General features: G+C 37.4%; 1 long non-coding RNA gene across 3 annotated transcripts in view; it reads right to left on the bottom strand.

The window, feature by feature from the left end:
* Window positions 1-20,629: 20,629 nt before the first annotated feature.
* The window catches only part of LOC113963444, a 15,153-nt gene continuing 10,220 nt past the window's right edge, over window positions 20,630-25,562 (bottom strand). Inside the window, exons 2-4 of one of the 3 annotated variants that reach the window (XR_003532826.1) lie at window positions 24,836-24,944; window positions 23,917-24,000; window positions 20,630-22,598 (exon numbers count right to left, since the gene is read on the bottom strand). This is a non-coding gene — a long non-coding RNA (uncharacterized LOC113963444). Of the gene's footprint in view, window positions 22,599-23,916; window positions 24,001-24,835; window positions 25,166-25,562 lie in introns of those variants that run through there. The other 2 variants (XR_003532825.1, XR_003532827.1) reach the window with 2 other exon arrangements.

The following is a 25,562-nucleotide window of genomic DNA, read 5'->3' as shown; positions in this document are numbered from 1 at the left end:
ATTATTTTAAATTATATGGATTTAAATATCATATTTCATAATATAATATCTTGAAAAGCTACTATTTTTTCTTCCTAGTACTTTAAACTAAAACAGAATATAACATTCTATCCTGTATATCCTGCTTTGCAAAATAGGGCATTTTTCAAGTTGTTTTACCGCATTCCAGACAGAGCATCCTACTATACACATCACAGAACAATTATACTGAAACATATTTTTCAGGAAAAAATGCAAAATATGAAAAATTTCTTTGTGGTAAGACACGTTTACCTGATATAGTATTAGTGAATCATGAACTGCTGAATACTTACAAGTGGATTCGTGTAGCTTTTGAGATAGACACAAATATGACCAAAAGTTCTCTTGTTTCTACTATTACATGCCATGAACGAATTTTTTGATTTAGTATTTCTGTTTATATCATAAAGTAAATATTTCTGTATTGAAATCTAATTCTGTAATAACAGAGATTGCACTATAAGTACATCTATATTTTTGTGCACATATCTATAAACCCAGTATTTCAATAATGCAAAGAAAATCCTCACACAAGACATGCCTTCACTAATTTTTTTCTCAACTATTTTTCTCTTTCTATTTTCTTTTATAAAATCGAACACCCTTCCACAACTCTTCACCTTGCAAAAAATTGCCCCAAAACTAAGTAAAAAACCTATCCCTTGTGATCAGTTTTTCAACACTTTCCAGTTCTTCAGCAGCCTCAGTTAATTAAAACTTCATTCCTAGCTGAATTTGCATTAAAATCAAGTTGAAAATATAGCCAGGTTAAGCCCTTTAAAAAGATATTTTGTATTCCATACAAGGGTGAGTGTTTACCACACATTTAAAACATTTACCATGAAGTTTGGTGCAAAGAAACTAAACTGACAATATTTTCTTCTATTCTATACCACATAGAAATATTTTAGATTTCATAATGGTATGATAATTAACATGGGATATTATGATTTCTCTGCTACTTACAAATTATTGGAGCCTAAATGTTAACAGACTGAATGCAAAATGCAGCATTTCCATGTCTGAATTGACTCTTTTTCTTTGTTCCAAGAACACTCAGCTTTGTACAATCATGCTGTATCATTTCATTGAAAAGAATCAGTTCGTAGGGGATCTTTACAGAAACTGGCAGTAGCACTAGAGAAGGGAACCTAGGCTTATTTTGAAGAGTTATCTAATCCAAACAGAAGACAATATAAGCTGCAAAAAGAGTGGAGCTGTGTTCATAAGCTTGCCTCAGGCAAACCAAATGTTCAGTTCACATTTACTCCTTATTTGCCACAGAAAGGAACTATAAAAGCTAGGGGGAAAAAAAAGTCTTTGATCATATTTTATTCCTATGGGACCTCCCTGTATCTAAAGTAGTATGATCTCTACTATTTGTGATGGGAAGAGTGATCTCTTGAAAGTATCAAGTCTGTTCAAACCCCCTGAAGTGAAATTTTGGAATACGGTACTTTTGAAGACACATCTCCGTTGGAAAACCGATCCTCTAGAGTACAGCTAAGATTTAGCTATCCCTTTATTTAGGCAGCTAGCTTTAATATACTTCATCTGCTACTAGAGGGGGGCAAAGTATGCTTTTATTAACAATGTGTCTTCAGAAGTTTTCTTCTTGATTCTTGGGAGGAGTTAGAAACAGCTAACCCTTAGCAGGGATCTGTTATGTGGGTTGAAGTACAGATCAGCTAGGAAAGAAAACCAACATTATCAACAAAAAACCTCTTTTCTTTGACCCCTCAAAAGCAAGGCACAAAATAAAAAAGTTGCATGATTTCAAACACGCAATAAATGGACATGGGTTATTTGTGCAGTCAGCCTTACTGTGATTTTTTTCCTATCATGTTTGCAGGTAGAGAAGGAGCTCAAGTGCAGTCTTCATTTAACCTCTTCTGCTACCCATTCTGTCAGTGAAACAGCAGGCAGCAAGTGAAACATAAAGGGGAGAGAAAAGGACATGACAGGTGAAGATAATATTGTTAGAGGCAGCATGACTGTGTAGCTGTTGAATGAAAACATGCTCTGTGACAGAAGATTTTGAAAGGATGAATTGTAATAAAATTGCATATTACCACAAACAAAAATTCCTACAGCCCTAGATTCTCTAGTAACTTTGGATACAAGGCAGGTTGTAGCTGAGCAGCTCAGAGAATATGCTCAGATTTCACCACCCAGACCAATGTTGACAGAAGAATACATCATGACCAAGTCTGAATAGTAAATGGAGCAGCCAAGTGGACCTCTAGTGAGATACTTGCATCTACAGTGAGTTCCCTCTAGCAACTGACAGGCCTGGCTATATTTATGGCTCTGGCCACGTAGAGAATTAGTAGAATTTGGAACCATTTGAGGAACTTTTCTGAGAAGAAATTTTTCTTTCCGTCCTGAAATTGTAGTGTCTGAGTTATCTGAGAACCCATAGCTGCCCAGTTCAGAGACCAGGAGTCTAAGGGCTGGATACTGGAGGGACAGACCAGAGGTCCCAGCCAGACAGTCACAGGACACATGCTTGTGTATGTGCCTTAGGGAGTGCTGAGTTCTACTAGCGTGCTCTGACCAGGCAGCAAGTAAGAGCAAGGTCAGGCCATTTCTGTTGTTCACACTGATGTCAGTGATGTTTGGGTGTAATGTGCTACCAGTACTGCTATTTATTAATTTAGGGCTGAGATGTGTGTGCATATATGTGTGTGGTAGCAGACATACAGGTTCTGCAGTCCGTTGGATTCAGTCAGACCTTAAGGATTTACACAAATGTTAGTCTCTGCATCTGCATACTTAGGCCAATGAGTCAGAAGTGATACCATGATAGTTAAAAACAGCTACTGCAATCCACAGAGAAAAGGCATTTAGATAGTATCTGGAAAGTATTTTAATAGAGTAAAAGAACCACAAATTAAGGATAAACAATCTTTTTTTGAGTCAGTAATGTCTTTTCTTCAACAGACGAACATACTTAACTCACCAACTGTAGCAGTGCAAAAAAAAAAAAAGAAATCTTGTGACAAAACACTTTCATTGGATTAATATGCGATACAGTAAATATAGATATGGGACCCCTGGTGGTCTAGTGGTTAGCATGCAGGACTCTCACCGCTGCGACCCAGGTTCGAATCCCAGTCCCCCCGGGCAGATGGAACCCGTTAGCCCTGTGAGGCCATCCATCTATGAGAAGGTCACTCTAAACAAACCTACATCCTGAGGACCTCACTGCCATTGTCCAAGCTTGCTTGGCCCCAGCAGATGAACCTTAGGATTAAAGGGTTGGCTCAGTTCAGCGCAGGCTGTGTCTCACCTAAAAAATCCCTTGCGCAGGCTGGAAAGGTAAAAGACCTTTCCCCAAATCTTCGTTCACGAAGACTGGCCATTATTATTAAATATAGATGTTACCATTTCCATTGGATGACCATTTTTCATTTACAGTAACAAAATATAGAAGTGCATTATGTAGAAATATAGTCTGGAAAACCAAATTTTCCTGTGAAAATAGTGTGTTTAATTGCTATAATAGCTTTTATATTTTCAATGTTTTGGTAGGATCATGTGTCAAGATTTTCTACAATTATTCTTCAGGTTTTCAAATGTAGAAGTTACTTTAGACTAGGCTCACTAGTGATAAACTCTAATTCAAACATATTAAATATTTTGATTTGTTATTAAGCTAGGTAATATTAACCTCATTTACTAGATGAATTTAGAAATGAAATTTATTGCTATTGGTTGTTCCTGTCAAGTGCGATTAATTCTGTCACACAAATAATTAGTTATTTCCATTTCTGTAGAGGTGTAACATGCAGAATGTACTCAGCTCGTTTTAATTCAGTATTCTCTATTTCAAGAAGCCTCTCAAATTAAGATAACAGAATATCTTAGCAGACAAAATCCATCTGGGCTAATATGTATTTGGGAGCAGTGTATTTTAAGATTGCAGTATTCCTTCTAGATTACAAAAGACCTGCTGCTGGCACCTGGATTATGAGGTAAAATGGCAAATCCAGATGAAGCACATATGGCCCAATGTCAAATACATATAAGCAAATTTTTATCTTTCTTATTGTAAAAGATTTTTTTGTACGTCCAAATAATAGAATTCCATTAAAAAAATAATAGTTTTAAAACTCAGAACATTAGAAGGTATTGATATTAAATAAAATGTCAGAAAAATTAAACAAAATATTTTCTTTATAATTAGATGCTCAAAATCTTAGCAACTGCATAAAACATTTCTTTAGTTACTAGGCAATGCCTACTGAAACTCTGTAAATACACTTTTTTTTCATCACTAGCTTTGACTAGTTTGTATCAAGAGTCTTTTGTATAAGAATTATTTTGCTTGCTGGGTTGCTTGCTTGCTGGCTACTAACAGCATACTTTAATAGCATACTTTAGGTTTTGGAGAGACAGATGTCGTAAGATCAGGCCTGTTCAGTAAATGAAGAAAAATCTTGCACTTCTGTTTCCTTCAAATTCGCTAGCTTTGTACTTTGAGAGGAGAAATTACAACCTTGGAGCAATTTGAGGATTTTGGATATATATCTTGTAATACCATAAACTTGTAAAATATGAGTATTTGACTGCAATTCAGATGCTAGGTATTTCACAGCTCAGTTTTTAATGACATAAGGTTAGGTACTAAATTTCCAAAGAAATCCGTGGGGATTCATTGGTATTATTACTGGATTTGAAAGCAAGTCAAAGGCTTAAACCCTATGTACTCCTCTGTTTAAAAATAATAAAATAACTCTATAGAATTCTGAACAAAGAACTGGATATGCATGTAACAAATTTTAACCTTGAAAGAAAATAGAACAAGCTTGTCATCTTATGCTTGTGTTATTTTAACAGTATATCTGGTTTAGTCTGGTCACCATAAAATGAGCTGGACAGAGCTGACAGCTCTTTAAGAACATTATTCTTGGAGTGCAAGGGCTCTAAATTCCCACATGTAAGAAACTGGGTAAGGATGAAAGGTGACCAACACGGCTGAGTAAGAACCTCTTGGTCAAACTAAGGTGGAAGAAGGAAATGTACAGGGACATATTCTGGGAAGAATGTAGGGACATTTCCCAGATATATGGAGATGGGATTAGGAAAGCTGAGGCACTGATGGAGATGAATTTCACAAGGGATGCAAAGAATAATAAGGGCTTCCACAGGTACATCAGTCAGATTAAAGAAAATGTACTCCTCCCCCGGTAAGTAAGGTGGGAGAACAAGTGACAACCAACATGGAGAGGGCTGAGGTATTCAACAATTTTTTGCCTCAATTTTCAGTGGTAATCTCTTTCCCCATACCTCTCAAGTCCCTGAACCTAAGGCAAGGATAGTGGGAATGAAATGTCTCCTACCATAAGTAAAGAACAAGTTCGAGACCACCCGAGGAATCTGAACATATATAAGTCCATGGGACCCAACAAGATGCATCCCAGGGTCCTGAGGGAATTGGCTGATGCAGCTGCTAAGCCACTCTCCATCTTATTTGAAAAGTCACGCCATTAAGGCAGTCACCAGTAACTGGGAAAAAAAGAAAACATCCGAACCATTTTTAAAAAACATAAAAAGGAGGCCCCTGGGAACTACTGACTGGTCAACCACCCCTCTGTACCCAGTAAGGTCAGGGAACAGATCTTGCTGGAAGAAATTTGAAAACATAAGAGAGGCAGGGAGGTGATAAGAAATAGGCAACATGGCTTCACAAAGGGCAGTTTGTGCCTGAATCATCTAGTGGCCTTCTAGATGAAATGACTGCATCAGTGAACAAGGATTAACTACAGATGTCTTCTCTCTGGATTTCTGTAAGGCCTGTGACAGGGTCTCCAAAAATATTCTTGCCACTAAGTTGGAGAGATATGGTTTTGATGGACAGACTTTTAGATGGATAAGAAATTGGATAGGTGGCTGTGTGCAAACTGTTATAGTGAATCGCTCAATGTCAAAGTGGAAACCAGTAATGAGCGGTGTTCCTCAAGGGTCCATACTGGGACCAGTACTGTTTAATGTTTTCATCAATGACATAGATAGATGTCATAGATGGAATTGAGCACATCCTCAGCAAGTTTGTGGATGACACCAAGCTCAGTGGTGCAGTGCATTCATTAGAGGGATGGGATGCCATCCACAGGGACCTTGACAGGCTTGAGAAATGGGCCCATGTAAATCTCATTAAATTTAACAAGGTAAAGTATAAGGTCCTACATCTGAGTCAGGACAATTCTCAGTGTCTGTACAGACTGGAGGATGAATTGATTTAGGGTAGTCCTGGAGAGAAGGACTTGAGGATCCTGTGAATTAAAAATTGGACATTAGTCAGCAATGTGTGTTAGCAGCCCAGAAAGCCAATTGTATTCTGGGTTGCATAAAATGAAGCGTGGCCAACAGATCAAGGGAGGTCTTATGGAGGACTCCATGGTCATAAGACCCCATTTGAATATAAAATATAAAAGGGACTTGTAAGAAAGATGAAAAGAGATCTTTTACCATGGTCTGTAGCGAAAGCAGAAGGAGCAATGGATTTAAAATGAAAGAAGGTAGGTTTAGATTGGAAGTAAGGAATAAATTTTATATGATAAGGGTGGTGAAACACTGGAAAAGGTTTCCCAGAGAAGTTGTTGATGCTCCATCCCTGGAAGTGTTCAAGGCCAGGTTGGGAGAGGTGAGCAACCTGGCCTAGTTGAAGATGTCCCTGCCTACAGCAGGGGTGTAGGAACTAGATGATCTTTAAGGTGCCTCCCAACCCAAACCATTTTATGATTCTATGGTATAATAATAATAATAGTTATGGACTTTAAAATTAAAATGTTGAGGGCAATTTTTCCTCAGTCATTGGGGGAAAAGACCCTTAAAAAAGGTGTTAAAAGATATTTAGAAATGGAAGCATTGTTGTTTTGCTGGGGTTTTTAAGGCAACATATTTTCAACCCCTAGGGACCCCTGGTGGCCTAGTGGTTAGCATGCAGGACTCTCACTGCTGCAACCCAGGTTCGATTCCCCGGTCCCCCGGGCAGATGGAGCTCATTAGCCCTGTGAGGCCATCCATCTATGAGAAGGTCACTCTAAACAAACCTACGTCCTGAAGACCTCACTGCCATTGTCCAAGCTTGCTTGGCCCCGGCAGATGAACCTTAGGATTAAAGGGTGGGCTCAGTTCAGCGCATGCTGTGTCTCACCTAAAAAATCCATTGCGCAGGCTGGAAAGGTAAAAGACCTTTCCCAAAATCTTCATTCGCGAAGACTGGCCATTATTATTTTCAACCCCTATAAGAAAGTGGGATCCCCTCTGTTAAAGAAATTTCTTTGCACTAGGTTTCCTGAAGCAGAGTCTCAGACGTCTGATTCCAGAAAATAAAATGTAATACTTGAGTGGTGCAGCCATAGGAACAGCTTGAACTGGGTGCCTTCAGAGAGGGACTGGGAACAAGGAAATCCCTGGACCTTTATACCCTCACCGTCTGATCTTCACACACTCTTCCTGCACCTTACATGTGATTCTTGGTCCAGTGGTGAGTGTTGGGCTGTGGTCTTTTTTGTTCCTTAGTGGATTCTTGCTGTGTCCTGGCAGATGTATTTCTTATCTGGACAGGCTGAGGTTCTGCTCACAGTCATGGCTTCTTTATCTCCTTGTTTATATTAGCCTCAGGACTTCCCTCTATGTAACATCTCAAGATAAATTGGTCGGAGTTGGGAGTTTCCTGCCTAAGCCTTCAGCGACTTTACCATCACGTGCCAAGTAAACCTACTCAGACAAAAGGATACAGTTAAAAGAATTCAGTTAGCTAAAATAAATTTACAGGTCCTCTGTGCACACCCTTCCTGTGCGGGTTAAGTGTGCTCTGTTTTTAAGTGCACCCCTGCTGCTCTCATCACCTTGCTGATGCATACACCGGCTGAGAAATCACCCCATGGGCTCATGCTTCCACACTCGAAGTGTGGTCCCTGCGGTATCACCGTGAGTACTGCTCCCTGCAGTGCTACACCCCTTGCCAGAGCACAGCTGCTCACATTGCCCCATGTCTGCTCTGTCCTGTATGGGGGAGGGTTGGGGCACTGCGGGGTGACTTCCAGCATGCTCAAGACAGGTTTGACTGTTGCTGCTTCCCTTATAGTGTCTCTGACCTTGGATTTCTCTTCAAGTTTCCTCCTTCTTTGTTTGAAAATCTCTTAGTAATTCTCTGGTTACTGTTTAATCCAGTGGATTGGTCATCTTTTTTTTTCACATGTAAAAGCCTGTCTTTGGGCAGACACTCTCAAGAGAGTTTTGGTTGCTTAATTCACACCCTATTCTGTTACCCTTATTTCTACCTCAACAACTTTGCCAGTTATGGGCTGTCTGAGCTTCCCTAGAAATGCTGTTCTATACTGCAGTGATGCCTAGGGGATTGTATAAAAAAATATTTTTCAGCCTTGTTAAAAGGTCATTTAACGTTTTGGAAAGTCTTTTCCGTAAGATGACCAGAAAATGGATAGGCTTAATTTGAAGCAATATTCTTCAGAAGCAATATTTCAGTAATGTCTGTAAGAAATATTTTTTGGAAAGTATTTGAACTTCATTTTCACTGGAGGTTGAATATGCATATAAAAAACACCTTTGACAAAGAAAATATTGTCTGTAGTGGTTGTACTTCATATAGACAATTCTTCATACCTGAAAAAGTAAATTAAAAAAGTTTCTTATTTCACTTCTTCATAATCCCAGAAGATTCAGCAATCTAGCAGTCCTAGAAATCTTCTTCACTGATCATGAGATTTTCTGGTATGAAGGAAATCTTAATCTTTTGAGGAACTCTGAGAGCTTTTATCAATTAATTTCCGAGTTACAGGACTAATTCTGAAATGTATATTCAAACCACACAACAAGTGAAACGTGTTGGATGATAATTCCTTCCAAGGTCACTCTCAGTGCTAGAAAGGGATGTAATCATACTTTATTTGCCAGCATAAAGTTAATATCTTCCTCCTCTCTGAGTGATGAACCTAAAATGAGAGGGAAAGTGTTGCCATTTCTTATCCCACAATTCTGTTGCAGAAGAGGATAAGCACCCAGAAATCCTGTATATTTCAATACAGTATAATACATTGAGTTTAATTACTGTTTAATATTATATGATTTTTCTTAGGCAGTGTTTCCTCCTGAGGTAGTTTCCCTGATTTCCTCTTTCTTCAGCGAAAGCAAACATGCAACGGCTGTATGGTTTTGGCTGGCATTACTAAATGAAAAATCACCTGCATTACTCTCACTCCAAATTATTTTCTAACTCTCCCTTGAATATACCCATGCAACAGACATCAGTACTTTCAGTCCAAATTAATACCTCTTCTCATTATTCACATCTCTTTTACTCCTCCCTTTTGCATAAGTGGTCACTATTAAGTCTGTTTTGCAAATGAAAGTATCTTTTTAATGAAGTACCACTAATAGAATATGACTCATGTATTTTAAAGTTGGTAGAAAATCTTTTCTTCTACACTTACTTTAGAAGTTAGTGCCTGTCATTGACTTGTGTTAGAGATTATAAGGTTCATACCATCTAATTTTAATCATGCAGTTGAAATATACTGACACCTCTGTTGCTAATTCTCTTTCACTCTATTAGCTACAGGTTATCCCCCTGCTGCACATGGAGGTGCATAATGGAGCTGAGATTCACCTGCTGCCTATGATGGACCCCAACTCAGAGAGAGTTGACACCTGAGTGAGGCTGTCCTTATCTCAAACCACAAATGTTTAATCGTATTTTTTCTCCCCTGTCCAGATGAGGAGGGGAGTGACTTTGGTGGCACCCTGTCATTCAGCCGAGGTGAACCGAGGGAGAGATAATGTAATCAGATAACTAACAGAAATCAGTTATGGATTCTGCTTTTAAAGGGCTAATCCCAAATAGACAATAATCCTTTTATTTGAAGAAAAATATTCTTTCACCTATTTTGCCCTCCATGTAAGTGCCATTGAACAAACTTTTACAAGTTGCTATACATGCTAGCATCCAAGTAACTGGGCTCTGGTCATTGCCATGTCCCAAGTAAGCAAACAAACATTGTTCATTCAGGCTTAGATCTTCTGCGTTAGTACACTGACAGAACAGGGGAACATTTCAGGGAAATGTAATTTAGTCATATATATTTTGGGTGAAAGTGGAACAAACATTAGATGGTTTTGGATTGGAACAACTAACACTCTCCCTGACAATTACTTGGTATATCTTAGGAGATGCTATGGGCCAGGATCATCTTCTATATTGTTTGGATGTTGCCAATTTGTTCCTGAGGTGAAGACAGTTTAATAGAACAGATATGGGCTGTTGGCCCCAGTGCTAGAGAAAAATCTGGGCATATTTAACTTACTGACAGACGAAGTACTAATTTAGATAGATTAAATCACCCTCTGGAGGTCTTATCTCTCTCATAACCTCATCATAAATGTATATGTGAAACACAGCTGAATAATATGATATTTTATGATTCTATGAATATCATAAAACCAAATAAAGAACCACATAGTAATAAGCAGAAAGATTGTGTGTAGAAAAGAGAGAGGAAAGTTTGGTGGAAGGTCAAATATGTAGAAGCCAGAAATGGTAGAAAGGTTAGTATAGGTCACCTATAACTGTCCAATTTAGTTCAGGACTAGACTGTATCTATATAATAAACTTACCAAAGATTGGCAACCTATATTTGCAGAAACAATTGGAGCTTGTAGTTGCATTATACTCAACACAGACTATAATGCCTATGCCTCACCCAGGCATTCCAGAGGAATCATGAGATAAGTAGCACTCTGAAACTTAGAATTATAGAATCTTTGGGATTGGAAAAAAACCTCTAAGATCATTGAGATGGACCGTTAACCTACCACTACCATGTTCACCAACCAAATCATGTTGCTACGTTTGACATCCACACATGTTCTGAATACTTCCCAGGATGATGATTCCAGTAGCTAGCCTTGGCCCATCAATCCAGCCTGTCCAGATCCCTCTGTAGAGTTTTCATACCTTCCAGCAGATCAATACTCCTGCCCAACTTGGTGTCATCTTCAAATTTACTGAGAGTGCACTTGATCCCCTTGTCCAGGTCATCAATAAAGATATTAAACAGGACAGGTCCCAATATTGAGCCCTGGGGAAAACCACTAGTAACTGGCTGCCATATGGATGCGTCTCCAGTCACCACCACTCTGCGCCCAGCCATCCAGCCAGTTTTTTTACCCATCGAACAGTACATCCATCTACACCATAGTAAGCCAGTTTCTCCAGGAGAATGCTGTTGGAAACAGTATCAACTGCTTTGATAAAATCTATTTGGACACTGAAATCACTAAACTCTTTAACATTAGTAACATTAAGGAATATTTATGAAGAACTAGCTTAACAGAAACACTTAAACGTAGAGATTTGTTTATTTTTTTCTAGTTTTCAGATGATAAGTAATAATATAAAACCCTGTGTAGGATCTAGACTATGTTACAGAAATGTCATCATTTTCTGTATTTTTCATTTTGGTGAATGTAGGTTCCATATATAAGTCATTTTAGGTTCAATGCTCTTCAACATCTTCATAAATGTCTTGGATGCAGAACTTAAAGGTATACTAAGTACATTTGCCGATTAGCTGCTTGGGGAGGGCTGAGCATCAATCAGCAGGTGGTGAACAACTGTATTGTACATCGTTTGTCTTCCTCGGGTTTTATTCCTCTCCTGTTCCTTTTCATTACTATTATTATTATTGCTGCTGTTGTTGTTATTTTTATTATCATCATTAGTGTTGTTATTATTTTTGTTTGTTTGTTTCAATTATTGAACTGTTCTTATCTCAACCCAAGACTTACCTTTTATCTGATTCTCCACCCCGACCACGGAGGGAGTAGGAAGTGAGGGAGGGGTTGCATGGTACTTATTTGCCAGCTGGGGCTAAATCACCACACATATATCCTTGTAGTCCTTTCGATAATGATTTCTTTTTCCTTAGCTAAAGAAAAAGGTGAAAATGAAATGTTCTCAACTGTTCTGGACTGGAACATTTATGACTGAAAAGGGAAGTGAAGAACGATATCAAACTTCTGAAGTTTAATTTTAGCTTTTATGAAATTCCATCTAACACCTCTTTCCCCAGACAATAGCAATTTTGCAGGAACAAGTTCAGATATTGCTTTTTTCTTAGTGGAACAACATTCTTATGAGAACTGCTGTGCATAAGAAATTTAATGTGAAGTTTTATCTTGGTTGACATTCTTAAACAGAAAAATGAAAGTGGTTTAAAGATGATGGCGAACTGTATCTTCAAACAAAAAAGATGATCTGCCTAGAACATCAGTGAAGCTTATTAGAAGAGCTTTTTGAAAAACAACACTGTTAGAAGAAGGGGATGCCAGCTGTTTTGTAAGTTGGATATTTGATAACTCCAAAGTGTGACATCTTTAAATCAATCAGTTCTAAGTAGACTTGAACAGAGAATGGTTTTCCATGCTGAGAGAATTTTTTGCAATTTGGAAAAAAAAAGTATTTTTATTGAAAAAACTAAGATGTTTCAAAGTATTTTCATGTAGCAGAAATAATAGACTTGGTATTTAGACCCATGTTTGAGTCATGGCTCAGCGAGGCAAACTGTGGATCTAAAGGTGGGTTTCCCATATCATAAGCAGCATAGCTGTGTGTTACTGGTTATTCCAGTTTCTCTGTATGGTTGGTTTTAAACAGCAACAATGTCATATGTTTAGTAATGTTTAACCTGAAAAAGCTTAAGTGCAGCTGATATGTTTGTGAAAAGCAGGGATGATTTATTCAAAATTTAAGAAACAATCCAACAAAGAAAATAACCCAAAACCAGAAAAACACATCTTTTCCTCCCCTAAAAAGGGCTTTTGAAAGAAGTACTTTGCTTAAGTAATAAGTGTTAGATTTTATACAAATTAATCACTTTTTGGAGAAATCTACTGATATTAGAACCAGTTTTTCACGTGGCTTTACCTCATACAAAGTTTAAATGAGCTTTGTCTCTAAAGGCTAAGTCATAATTACAAATTGAGAGCTACATCTCAGAAATGTTTACTGACTATGTACATTGTTCAAACTCCTTTTGAATGCAAAGTCAAAGATCATATCAGTACCGAAACCTGTTTAAACTAACCTTATTCTAAAAGAGGAAATTCAAATTATTTTATGCAGCTGACAGCAAATTTAAACAATAGTTCCTTTCTGTTTTCAGCTGCTTATTTACAATATGTTAGACATCATGTTATTTCCAGCTCATTTGCCTGACCAAACTACATAGAGAATCTTAAGGTTAGTTAAGGTCACTTGTCCTTAAATGGCTTTTAAGCAGGATCAAAAATTTGTAATAGAAGAACCAAAAAGCCTAGGAGTTGTAATCATCTGAAAGGGGAAAGTATTTGAAACAAGAAGAATTGTATACTGAGAGGGAAGGATATAACACAAAAAAATAAAAGTATTTCCAGAGGCAGAAAGAGATGGCGTATGAATGTGGATTAAATTTATTTCACTGTGTGGAAGTCCTACAAGCAACTGTGGATACCCAGGTGATATTGTGAGTGGGTATCAGTGCTTCCATAAGTTACAGTAATAAGGCATGTTAAGTTATTGAGTAGGTACCACTTGTGTAACAAGGCTGACATAAGAGGTTCACAGTGTGGCCTTCAGTATGTTGCCATATAGTCATTGAAGCTATAACTTCTATTAGATAAAGCACAACTAGGTGGTGTTATGGAAAAAAAATAGAAAAAAAAATTAGTTGGTAGATGAAATGTACTTGAAAAGTCAAGATTGTGTACATCAGAAATTACCTCATATGTTACATACTTTTTTATTTATCTGGGGCCAGTTCTGTTAAACGGCTTTATCAGTGACCTGGACAAGGTGATTGAGCACACCCTTAGTAAGTTATTTTGCAGTTGACACCAAGCTGGGTGGGAGTGTTGATCTGCTGGAGGGTAGGAAGGCTCTGCAGAGGGATTTGGACAGACTGGATCAATGGGCTGAGACCAACTGTATGAGGTTCAATAAGGCAAAGTGCTGGGTCCTGAATTTGAGTCACAACAACCCCAGGCAATGCTACAGGCTGGGGAAAAAGTGGCTGGAAAGCTGCCCAGAGGAAAGGAACCTGGGGGTGCTGGTCAAGAAGACCAATGGCATCCTGGCCTTTATCAGCAATAATATGACAAGCAGGACAAGGGCAATGATATTCCCTTTGTATTTGGCACTGGTGAGGCCGCAGCCTGAATCCTGTGTTCAATTTTTGAGCCCCTCACTACAAAGAAAGACATTGAGTCACTGAAGTATGCCCAGAGAAGGGTAACAGAGCTGGTGAAGTGTTTGGAGCACAAGTCTTATGAAGAGCAGCTGAGGGAGCTGGGGTCGTTTAGCCTGGAGAAAAGGAGGCTCAGGAGGGACCTTATTGCTCTATATAGCTCCCTGAAAGGAGGTTGAAGAAAATTTGGGTTCCGTCTCTTCCCCCAAGTGATAGGAAAAAAGGAAATAGCCTCAAGTTGTACTAAGAAAGTTTTAGATTGGATTTTAGGAAAACTCTCTTCACTGAAAGGGTTGTCAAGCATTGGAACAGGTTGCCCAGGGAGGGGGTGGAGTCACCATCCTTGGAGTATTTCAAAGATGTGTAGATGTGGCCCTTAGGGACATGGTTAGTGGTGAACTTGCACTGATGGGTTAATGGTTGGACTCGATGATCTTGGAGATGTTTTTCAACCTAAATCCTTCTGTGATTATATAATTCTATATTGGAGAACCAAAATTGTTGCCTAGCAACTTGCAGCAAAAACTAGGAGTGATCCACCAGCTAGCAAAGATTAACCTCTCTGGAAGATGCTGTCTACTTCACAAAACCCATCAGTCCCAGCCCAAAGTGGAGCATCATGACTCTAACGTTGAGGACATGACTGTGGAGGACCTCTAAGACCTAGTTCCCAGGATCAAATTCTCATGGCTGAAGCTGCCTGATGTACTCATGTTCTCTGATTCTGCAAGGAAAGGAGAATTGCAGCAAAGCCTTCATGCTGTAAGATCACAGAATATTCTGAGTTTGACGGTACAAGGTTCATCGAGTCCAGATCTTGAGTAAATGGCCTGTAGGATGATTGAACCCACAACCTTGGCATTACTAGCACTATGCTCTAACCAACTGAGCTAATCTCAGGGTTAACTAGAGACAGCCACTTTTCTGAAAGTTTGTAGTGTTATTTACATTATTAATCACCTGTCACAGGGGCAATAAGTAGGCAAAGTCCTTCACACAAATCCAGTTATTGCATAGCAGTGTGTTTAGTTTGTTCTGACCTGAAGTACAAACACAGAGGTAGAGCATATGTTTTGAATTATTACTGAGAGATAATCATATTATGATAGTATGGCCATACCTTCAAACTGTTACAGTTCTGTATGTATTGCCTCCATATTTTACTTTTTTTCCTAAATAACACATTACACATAACAAAAAGGTAGTAAATATTTAGTCATTTGGTTTATTTATATTTATTCCCACTCCTCAGGAAAAAAGTATCTTTGAAGCAATTTTTTGATGTGGATACTGTAAAAAATGATGAAAAATGATACCTAGATTGTGGGCTATGACTATACTATCTAACGTTTCAACTTTGATGTTTGCACAAGCCTAAACTATTTTGTATAAAACTTCCTTAATTTATGCTCTTTGTCTGATTTATAAGGTTTTGTCTTAAAGAATATGAAATTAGGCCAGTGCTACTTATCAAATACATAATCGAATATGAATATTCTAATTGCATTTATAAGTGGATGAAATGATTATTCACAATAAGATGGCAATTATAATCAAACACTGGTTTTTATGACACAAAGGAAAGGTCTTCATAATGTTAAGTATCAATTCAAATAGAAATAATGTAACATCAAATAAATTATACTTCATGGACACTTGATGATTCGCCTTTAGAAGATAATAGAAAATTCAATTATACCTGGAGAGCACTCAAAGTATATTAACTTTGAATTTTTTTCAACAGTCAAGAGGAAAAATTACTTAGGCAAAGATGGGGTTTCACTCATCTAAATGTATTTAGCAAAAAAAAAAAAAAAAAGAGTTCTGTTTCTGAATAGGAAAAAAGAACTACTAAAAATTCCTGTCCCTGATTAAACAGTCCTTGCATTTGTAGGTTTGAAGTAGGCAACTAACCTTTAAACAGTGTCTAAATGAATTCTTTTTTGAGGATATGCAAGAAACTTCCAAAGTTTTGGTAATACACCAGGACTTCAAAGACAAGCAGCCAGTAAACCACAAGACCACGACTAGAGAATTCTTTCTGCATTATCCACCTGGTGTTCTTATCTTAGGAAAAACGACATTGCCCACTAAAGATGGTGGAAAGGGAGAGCGTATGTGTCCGTGCAAGAATGCACATGAAGACTCGATTATCTTTCAAAACTGTCACAGAGACTAAACATAAAATTTGCCAGGGTGACACTGTATGGCAACCTTTCTTGGAGAGTGATGTCCAAGGTGACCTCCTCAGGACCCTTCAGCCCTCTTGTACAACCCCCAGTGCTGAGAGCACCAGCCACACAATCTCTAAGGAAAAGTACTTGGAATGCTCATGCGCATTCCATATAACTAAAGTATTCAAAAGCATCACTTTCGGTATCTTCATCTGTATGTCCAGAAAAAAGGACAGAATTCTGATCTATCAGCAGTCTAGAGCAAGATCCTCAGACCTATACCCAAAGCTGAGCTAAAGAACTGGCATTGATTTAATGATTGTGTGTTACATGCTATGTTTTTCTGTGAATCTGTTATTGTTACCATTTCTCTAACTTTGAGAGAAAAAATCTGTTCTACCCTAGCAAGCAGAAAATTCAACAACAGATTAAAACATAACCAGAAATGAGGATACTGAAAAAACCTCTAGGTTAAGCAGGTTAATTAGTTTGTGCTGAAGTCATTGCAACATCCCTTCTGCCTCTTTAAACTGCCTCAAGTGAGCATTTCTCTGGACATTTTATTAACAGATTCTTATGTCCCTTGTGTACAATGTCTTGAACAAAATATTCATCATCCATGCCATGATGGATCAACATAACTGGTCTACTCTGGCCTCCAATCAGGAGGTCTGGAGACACACCATCTATAACGCTGCTGATGCTTTTGAGAAAGCACGCAGGATCACTCTTGAGGAGAAAAGTCAATGCAGAAAGAATCGTGCCTTGCAGAATATACAACCTAAGGAGTCTTTCTGCTGTGCCTTTTGCAACCAGACGTGTCTATCTCATATTGGCCTTTTTAGCCACCAACACACTTGTAACAAACGTGGGTAGAGCCCTTCCCAGATCTTTATTCACAAAGCCTAGCCATGATGACAAGGTCTTGAACAACATATTCATCATTCATGCCATGAAGGAGCATCAGTGAATGGAAAAACTAGAAAATGCACTGAATGGGGAAAAAGCAGTACAATGATAAATCTACAAGATCTTACAAGGCAGTCCCCATGCCACAACCACCCTAAAAACTCCAATATATTTGATTTGAAGAATGCAACATAATGAAAAGATCACATTAAAATAAGATCACACTCATTTTCAGTTTTTTTGCTTGGTGAAGACAAATCATACTAGAAATATTACCCTGTATTTCCATTCAGGATGCCCCAGATCCACCTTCACAGAGAATGTCTGCTGGAAAGAAGCTCTTGCCTGTGCACACATATTTTGCAGTCAGAAAAGCAGGAAATTGTGTAAAGTGGGAATTTTCTGCAAAATATTGAGAAAATAAAGTACTAAAGTATACAAAGCGTAGCGTGAAGAGAACTTAACATTTAAGCCCACAAGGAAGGGGAAGCTCAAGAAGTCATGAAGAATCAGAGACATGATAAAAGCCATGTTAAAATAAAATCAATAAACAAAGGGCAAATTAAGAAAAAAAATGTCACTTATCTAATTCTTTCTTTTTTTCAGCTGTTATTGACTGATACACAAATTGATGAACTGTTGTGAGATACGCCCTTTCCTTTTTAATTGAAAAAAAGTTAGTGGATTTACCTAGTAGAAAGTAAAAAAAAGTGACATAACTTTCTTATAGTGAAAGGTAGATAGTAATTTTATAATCAAATACAATTTACTTTTAAGGATAAAATAAATATTTGTAAAACCTAGCCATTACATCTGTTTAATTATGGCCCTTTCATCATTTAAGATATCTCCTTCTTTTTCCAGTAAATAATAAGTATTCTTATATTGAAAGTTGAGCAAATTTTTAAGCATTTTTTGTGATTATTCCCTGATCACAGAGTAATTTGCATGAGCATGTCCTAAAATTCAGAATGGAACTCTGCTTTTATGAAAAGTTCACTGCAAGTAAGAAGACTTACTGTTTTATCCATCTATCTGTTCATCTATGTTCATGACAGGTAAATGGCATAGGGGTCTTTAATCTAGCCTAGGTCATCAGGTAAATTGTTCTTCATCACTTAACAACCTGTTTATTTTCATGGACATTCAACATATTCTATGAAAAGAAAGTTTTTCTGCAGTTCAGGGAACATTTTGGGCCAAATGACCTTGACAGTTCTCATTAGTGAGAAGAGAGATGAATTATCCTACAGCACAGACACAACACTTGTAAAAAGATACCTAACAGAAGGTGAAATTGTGCCCTTTTGAAGCATAATATAAAAGAGAAGCAGAGGTCTGACTTATTTTTCTCTTTTCCTTCACTGATATGCTTTTCTAATTTTTCAACTTTGTTAAGTGTAGCTATTTTTGCATTTGTTTCTATGTGCATTTACCCAATAACTCCCAATGTGTTATGCCTCTGGATCTCTAAGAAGGCTATGGTACATACAGGCTACAATTTAAAATAAGTCTAGATAGACAACAGTCTGATCAGTAGAGTCTTTCTATTCCAAATTGTGTTAAATTACTGTTGTCTTAACGGTTTGAAGAATTTCCTATAGTGCTTATTTCACTGAAGAGTTTTTGGAAATAGCTTTAGCCTCCTTTTATAAAATGTGCAGGTGGCTGTCTTTTCCAGCTGAATTGCCACAGCTCATGGTTTTTCTTTCACTCATACCTTTCTAGGATAATATTAACCTATTTTGAAGACTTTCAAAAAGTAGTGACAAACTGTCAAAATCACAGAAACATCTTTAGTAGATTCAAATCTGTACACAAATGTCATTAAAACAAACAGGACAAATGTCTATTTTAACTTTGATGAATTATGAGTAAAAAAAATAAATAAATTAAAAGAAAATACTGCATAAGCATACCAATCCAATTGTTTCTCCCAGGAGGAAACTAGCACTTACTATACTGCTTCCACTATGGCATCACACAAATCATAGAATCATAGAATCAGTCAGGTTGGAAAGGACCTCTGAGATCATCAAGTCCAACCCTTGATCCACTACCACCGTGGTTACTAGACCATGGCACCAAGTGTCACATCCAGTCTCATCTTAAAAACCTCCAGGGACAAAGAATCCACCACTTCCCTGGGCAGCCCATTCCAATGCCTGATTACCCTCTCTGTAAAAAATTTCTATGTAATATCCAACCTAAACCTCCCCTGGCACAGCTTAAGACCATGCCCTCTTGTCTTACTGATAGCTGCCTGGGAGAAGAGACCAACCCCCACCTGGCTACAACCTCCTTTCAGGGAGTTGTAAGAGAGTGATGAGCTCTCCCCTGAGCCTCCTCTTCTCCAGGCTGAACAGCCCCAGCTCCCTATCCCTCTCCTCACAGGACTTGTGCTTGAGTCCCTTCACCAGCCTTGTTGCTCTTCTGGACCTGCTCCAGCACCTCAATGTCCTTCCTGAACTGAGGGGCCCAGTTGGAGCATGTAAGTCTTGATCCACTGCCTCATGTAGTTAAAAGTTAGTAATTCCATTAATTCCATTTCTGTTATAAAAATCCATTTCACTTGACCCTAACTGTCTAACCTAGGATACAAAATTAAAATAAGTAAGAATTAAATAGGAAGGTAAGTTCTTACATTAAATGCCATCAAAGACACCTGCTTCTTCCCTTTGACTATACTGGCAAGTTCAGTATTTTTTAAAACTTTTTTAACTTTTTCAACTTTTTCTAAAGGTCTATACTTAAAATTAGTCCTACTGTACTCCACCCAACTTTTGGAGGAAATTTCACGAATTTTCTCATCTTTTCCTGTATTTCTATTCTCACGTAAAAGTGTCAGATAAGTATGAAAAAACTTCAATTTTGTGGGACTAGGTAAGTTCCCTTTTTGCAGTTAAAGTTGAAAATGTAACATGAACAGAAGGTATAAACATTTACCAGTTTCTGTTAACAAACTTGAAAACTACCTGAGTCATATGCATGTCTCCAAAAGAATATTCAGATCATATTCATAGCTAATGGATAAACAAGAAATGGGCTAAATTCCCAAATAAAGCTCTTACGTTTCTGTAAATAATGTCAAAACTCTCATTGCCATTAACAGAATCAGGAATTCAATTCCAACTAAGAATATTGTTTATGACATCTTTATATGAATTATCTGTAATACATAATAATGTTGTATTAGAAAAGGAGTCACTGTCTTGTAATGCAAATTCCATTAATCTGCTGGAATAGCACAATAATTCATCTAAATAATCTGACTAAAATTGCACTCTTCTAAAAAAATACAGTTACTTCATGGTGACATTTTACTCCTTTTAAAGTTTAATATAGTATTTTGGACTAGACAGGGATAGATTTACAATATACAAATAACAATTTTTAATACTATAAATACATATATATAAAAATAAAAATCCTCCATTTTTGCTTTTAAAAACTGTTAGAGATAAGTGTAAAAGGAGCTTGATCTGACTATGTAATCTTTGGGGTTGAATTCTGAAATATGAAACATTTGACTTTTCTTCCTTTCTCTTCACACATAACTAAAATATTGCTAAATTATCATTTATGTATATATCAACAAAAGTAGTTAGTATGGACTAAATCATACATGCAAACTTGTGCATTCATATCTAAGAAAGTAACTAATAAATCGTTACATAAAAGCTCGTATTGATATTAGTAAACAAAAGAGCGTGTACACGTGAGCTTTCTTCAGAAGATGCTGGTGCTATTCTATGTCAAGAGAGAATAAAGTCAATAGAATAAATGTGCTGTCATTGGTTCTAAAGAGACATTCTAGAGAGGGGAAAAAGAAACAAACAAACAAAAACCAAAACAAAACAAAAACCAAAGGAAAAAAAAAAAGTTGAGATTTTCCTGACTTAAAACTGAACACAAGCTTATAGTTTTGAGCTCTATCTAAGAAAAACACACATGAATGTCACTGATAACAAAATAAAAAGAATGCTTGCAAATTATTAACTTCAATTTCCATTACAGTGAACATTTTCCACACAAAATAGGCTGTTTTTCAGAGAACTGCAGCTAAGGTGCATAACAGTCCTATAAGCTCTGTATATATGCATCCCACAGGCATCACAGATTCAATGAAAAGGTAGTTGGTTTTTTATACATGACAGTGTATTTGCTTTTTATACTCTTCACTTTTCTTATTTCTACTGACACAGAAGAAGAAGAAAAGTAAGTTTTAAAAGAACTATTTTAAAAACCTATTACCCCCCCAAAAAAAAAGGTGAAAATCAATGGTTCCCTCCATAAAAGTCATGCAGGCAAACAGAAAACTAGAATACTTTGTGAGTGACTGTACATTAGATGGCAAAAATCAATAGTTTCCGTAAAGAAGGTATCCTTAGGGATAGAAAGCTTCAAGGTATGAATAGAATAGTAGCTTCAGTGCTTGGCATCTGCAGAAGTGATAATACGGTTTCTAATCCCTGCCCAAGAGTGGGTAAAAGAATACAGTGTTTCAAAGTTTTAATGATCCAGGGTGAATTTATTACACTATCTTTCCTGCTGAGCTGCTTGAGCCCCACTTTACCTGAGGGATATGTTGAAAGACCAATCAAATAATTCAGAAAACCTAGCAGCTCAGTCAGCAATGTTGGAATGGTGTTTACCCTTTCTTTTGGGTCCCTTAATGTCTGCTGAAATCTCAAATACTTACCTCAGACAGCAGCTTAATATTTAGTAGCAAAGACTTTATTGGTATGAAAGAAGAAAAAAATTTATGCAGTTTTTGTAAATCTGTGTTGTGCATTAAGTTCACCTTGAGGCACAAAAAATACCAAACAAACACAGGGCTTCAGGTGGCTGGGAATAAGTGTTGACACTGCCTGATAGTGTCCTAACTCCACATCTTCATTATCCCTTTCTCTTTTCCATGTTCCAGATTCTATAAAAGAAAAACTAGAATTGCAAAGTAATGGTGTGTCCCAGTTAATAATATCATATCTGCTTACAGGGAACTAGGGGGTGATAACTTTAGATATATATTCACCATCAAATAAGTTGTTTGCAATTGTCTTTCGTGTTGATGTCAATCCAGCATCCGTACTGCATCCATGCTAGTTTGCTGGCAGACAAAATGAATCTCCAGAAGATGACTTTGAAGACACTTCGCACCAAAAATTTTTCTCTAAAATAAGCAGAAAGAAGTTCAACTTGGTGTAGGTTCTTTCTCCTCTACAGTATTATCCAATATTTCCTACAAATACATTAAGAACAATCATTAAGAAATGGACTTACATTAAGAAACTGCCCCAGAATATTAAATATATTCTTTGCCTCTCAAGCAATAGTGCTGTGCAGAAAGAAGGTAAGGAAGAACAGAAGGGAAGAGAAGAGTAAGAAGGGAAGAAAGAGTAACAAGCAGTCAGATGAAAAAAAGAAAAAAAGACAAGAAAGATTGAAAGAAAAACAGATGGAGAGCAAGAAAGATGGAAAGAAAAATGGATGTATAGAAAGGCAGGTGAGCAAATGGAGAGGAAGTAGGAAGGCAGGGAGGGAGGGAAGAAATGTGTTGCATTATTTCAGACTTTTTAAACTGAGGAAGTTATGCCTTTGAGTCCCAGGAATGCCATGAGGCTGAAAAGACTCAAGACCAAATGTTAGGTAGTTTGATCTTCTGACTTTAGAGATTAAACCTGAGAAATGTGTCTGGAAACCATTCTGATCTGCCAGGGATGTGTCTGTGAGGGGAGAGTGTGCTCCTTGGGTTCATTTAATTTATCAGTACAGACGTAGCTATAGTGAATATTGCATAGGGATACTTACTAATATCCAAAACCATTTAAAGAGATTATTTCAACAAATTAACTTAAGCAAGGTTTCCCTTAGAGATGTATAGATTGCTACTCCTTATCCATAAAAGGAGAGAAGACAGAGATGACAGTCTTTGAGGGGAGTAAGTTATCTGCCCTTCAGATGTTCTAACCCCAGTGTGGAGAGACAATCTTTTATCACTAAATGTAAAGTAAACAGTGCTTCTGTCGAGTCCATTATATATACAGAGGTGATATCTGTTCAATCTGACTCTTTCATCACAATAAAATGAGAATTATTGAAGAAGATCCTTACATCTCTGAGAGGCTTCCTGCTGATCTGAGAATCCCAAGGAGCTGCAGGTGTCAAGCAGCATGGTTAAGACTTCCAAAGCTTTTTATATTTGAACTGATTTTTTTTTCTTCCATCACTGTAAGTCATTTCATACTATCCATTTCACTATGGTGCTTAGCAAAAAAACCCCAGAATTGACACATTGCACGTAAATAAATTATATATAATCTAACCATATAATAAGAAAATCCAGAAAGATCTCAGTATTGCACTGTAATGGTTGAATGAGTCAGATTTGTCATGTATTTGACATTTTCCTTTTTGATTTAATTTGTATAAACTTACTGCTACAATCTAACACTTTCATATAATTTAGCATACACGTTAACTCTCAGTCCTTATCTAGTGTTTTTGTCATGTCAAAAAATGTACACAAAAGAACCAGATAAGCAAATATTGATGTATACCTTCCAATTATTCTGTAGGCTGTATTGGGTGCTTCTTATGTGCAGTGCTATTTTGCAGGTGTTATCTATAACAAGCAGGTTGATCTAAAATTTAAAAAAAGAAAAAAAAGACATTATAATTTTCACATTTATCAGGTTGAGGTATGGTTTTCACTTGGAAAGAAAATCTGACTATGTTTAAACACTACATTTACTGCCATGTCTTTCTGAGGTGCTTATTTCTCTATTTTCAAAATACATTTGGCAATGTTACTAGCACTGTGATTGATTAAGTGACTGCAAGGCATGGTGAATGTTTATCATTCTTTTAGGGAGAGCCTTCAGAAGTTTTCCTGCTCTACTCCTCCTGCTGTGCTGAATAATAATTTGACTTTGCAAAATGAAGGTGATAATGATGAATCTTTTTGAAATTCCTCATGGCTGTTTATTTAAGCAAACCCCACGGTTATTTAAAATTTTAATATTGTATTGCCAAAAGAAATAGTGACATAATTAAAACACTAAATTATGTCTAACCTTGCAATGTAAAAGTTTGCTAAAATTCACACAACATGTTTAAAAAACAAATGTAATTTTATAATATAAGGAAGCATTTTTTTGTTGCATTTTCTTAACACAGTTCAGAAATTAGTAGTTTTGCTTTCTGTAATCATGAGTTTTAATCTCAGAAATGCAACTGTTTTCAAACATAAGTTATGATACATACCAGTCAGGATACTTTGATACCATACTTTCATATGGTGAAACTTAAAGACTGGAAAAGTACAGGAAAACATAACATAGTAAAAATAATAGTATTCTAAATAATTTAACTAAAATTTTATATTATTTCATAGTGTTTAAAGAAAAGAACATTTCTTTATTTCTTAGTACTTGAATATTTCATAAAAGAAATTTTTAAAAATCTGTGTTTCTATACCATCAGATAACGTAAATTTGTAGTCTGCTCTTGGGCCCTCATCTCCTGATCAGCTGCAGTGTATGCCTATTTATTCCAAGGCTGCCTTTTTACTCATGAAACCCATTCCCTTGAAGACACTACACAGTTGTTGTTCTCAGAAAAATTCATTCCCTTGACACCCTTCCTGTAAACAAAATGGATAAATCAGTTCCATATTATTCCCTTTGCCCTGCAGATTAGCAAGATATGTAACCGTAAGAACCACTACACGCACACAAGTGCCATCTCAGGGTGGGAGGAAGGGAGAGTGGGGGAGGAGTAGGGAGGGAGGGAAGGAGGAGAGAGGGAAGGACGGGGGAGGGTGGGATTAAGGGATTAAGGAAAGGAGGGAAAGAGGTGGGAAGGGAGGGGGAGGAGGGAGGGAGAGGAGAGAGGGAGGATGGGAGGAAGGAAGGGCTGAGGGAGGGAGAGATTAAGGGAGGGAGGGTGGGATTAAGGGATGAAAAGAGAGAGGGAGGGTGGGATTAAGGGAGTAAAGGAGGGGAAAGGGAGGGGGAGGAGGGAGCAGGAAGGTAGGGAGGCATTAAGGGAGGGGGGAGGGGAAGAGGAGAGGGATTAAGGGTTTAAGGGTGGGATTAAGGGAAGGAGGGAGGTAGTGGGTGAGAGAAGGAGGGAGGAAGGGGGAGTGGAGGAGAGATAGACAGAGGGACAGAGGGAGGGTGGAAAGGAAAAGGAAAAGGAAAAG

Source organism: Neopelma chrysocephalum, unplaced genomic scaffold, assembly GCF_003984885.1.
Source record: "Neopelma chrysocephalum unplaced genomic scaffold, ASM398488v2 Primary Assembly neopelma1_25, whole genome shotgun sequence".
Classification (NCBI taxonomy): domain Eukaryota; kingdom Metazoa; phylum Chordata; class Aves; order Passeriformes; family Pipridae; genus Neopelma; species Neopelma chrysocephalum.
This window is presented reverse-complemented; position numbering and strand designations above follow the sequence as displayed.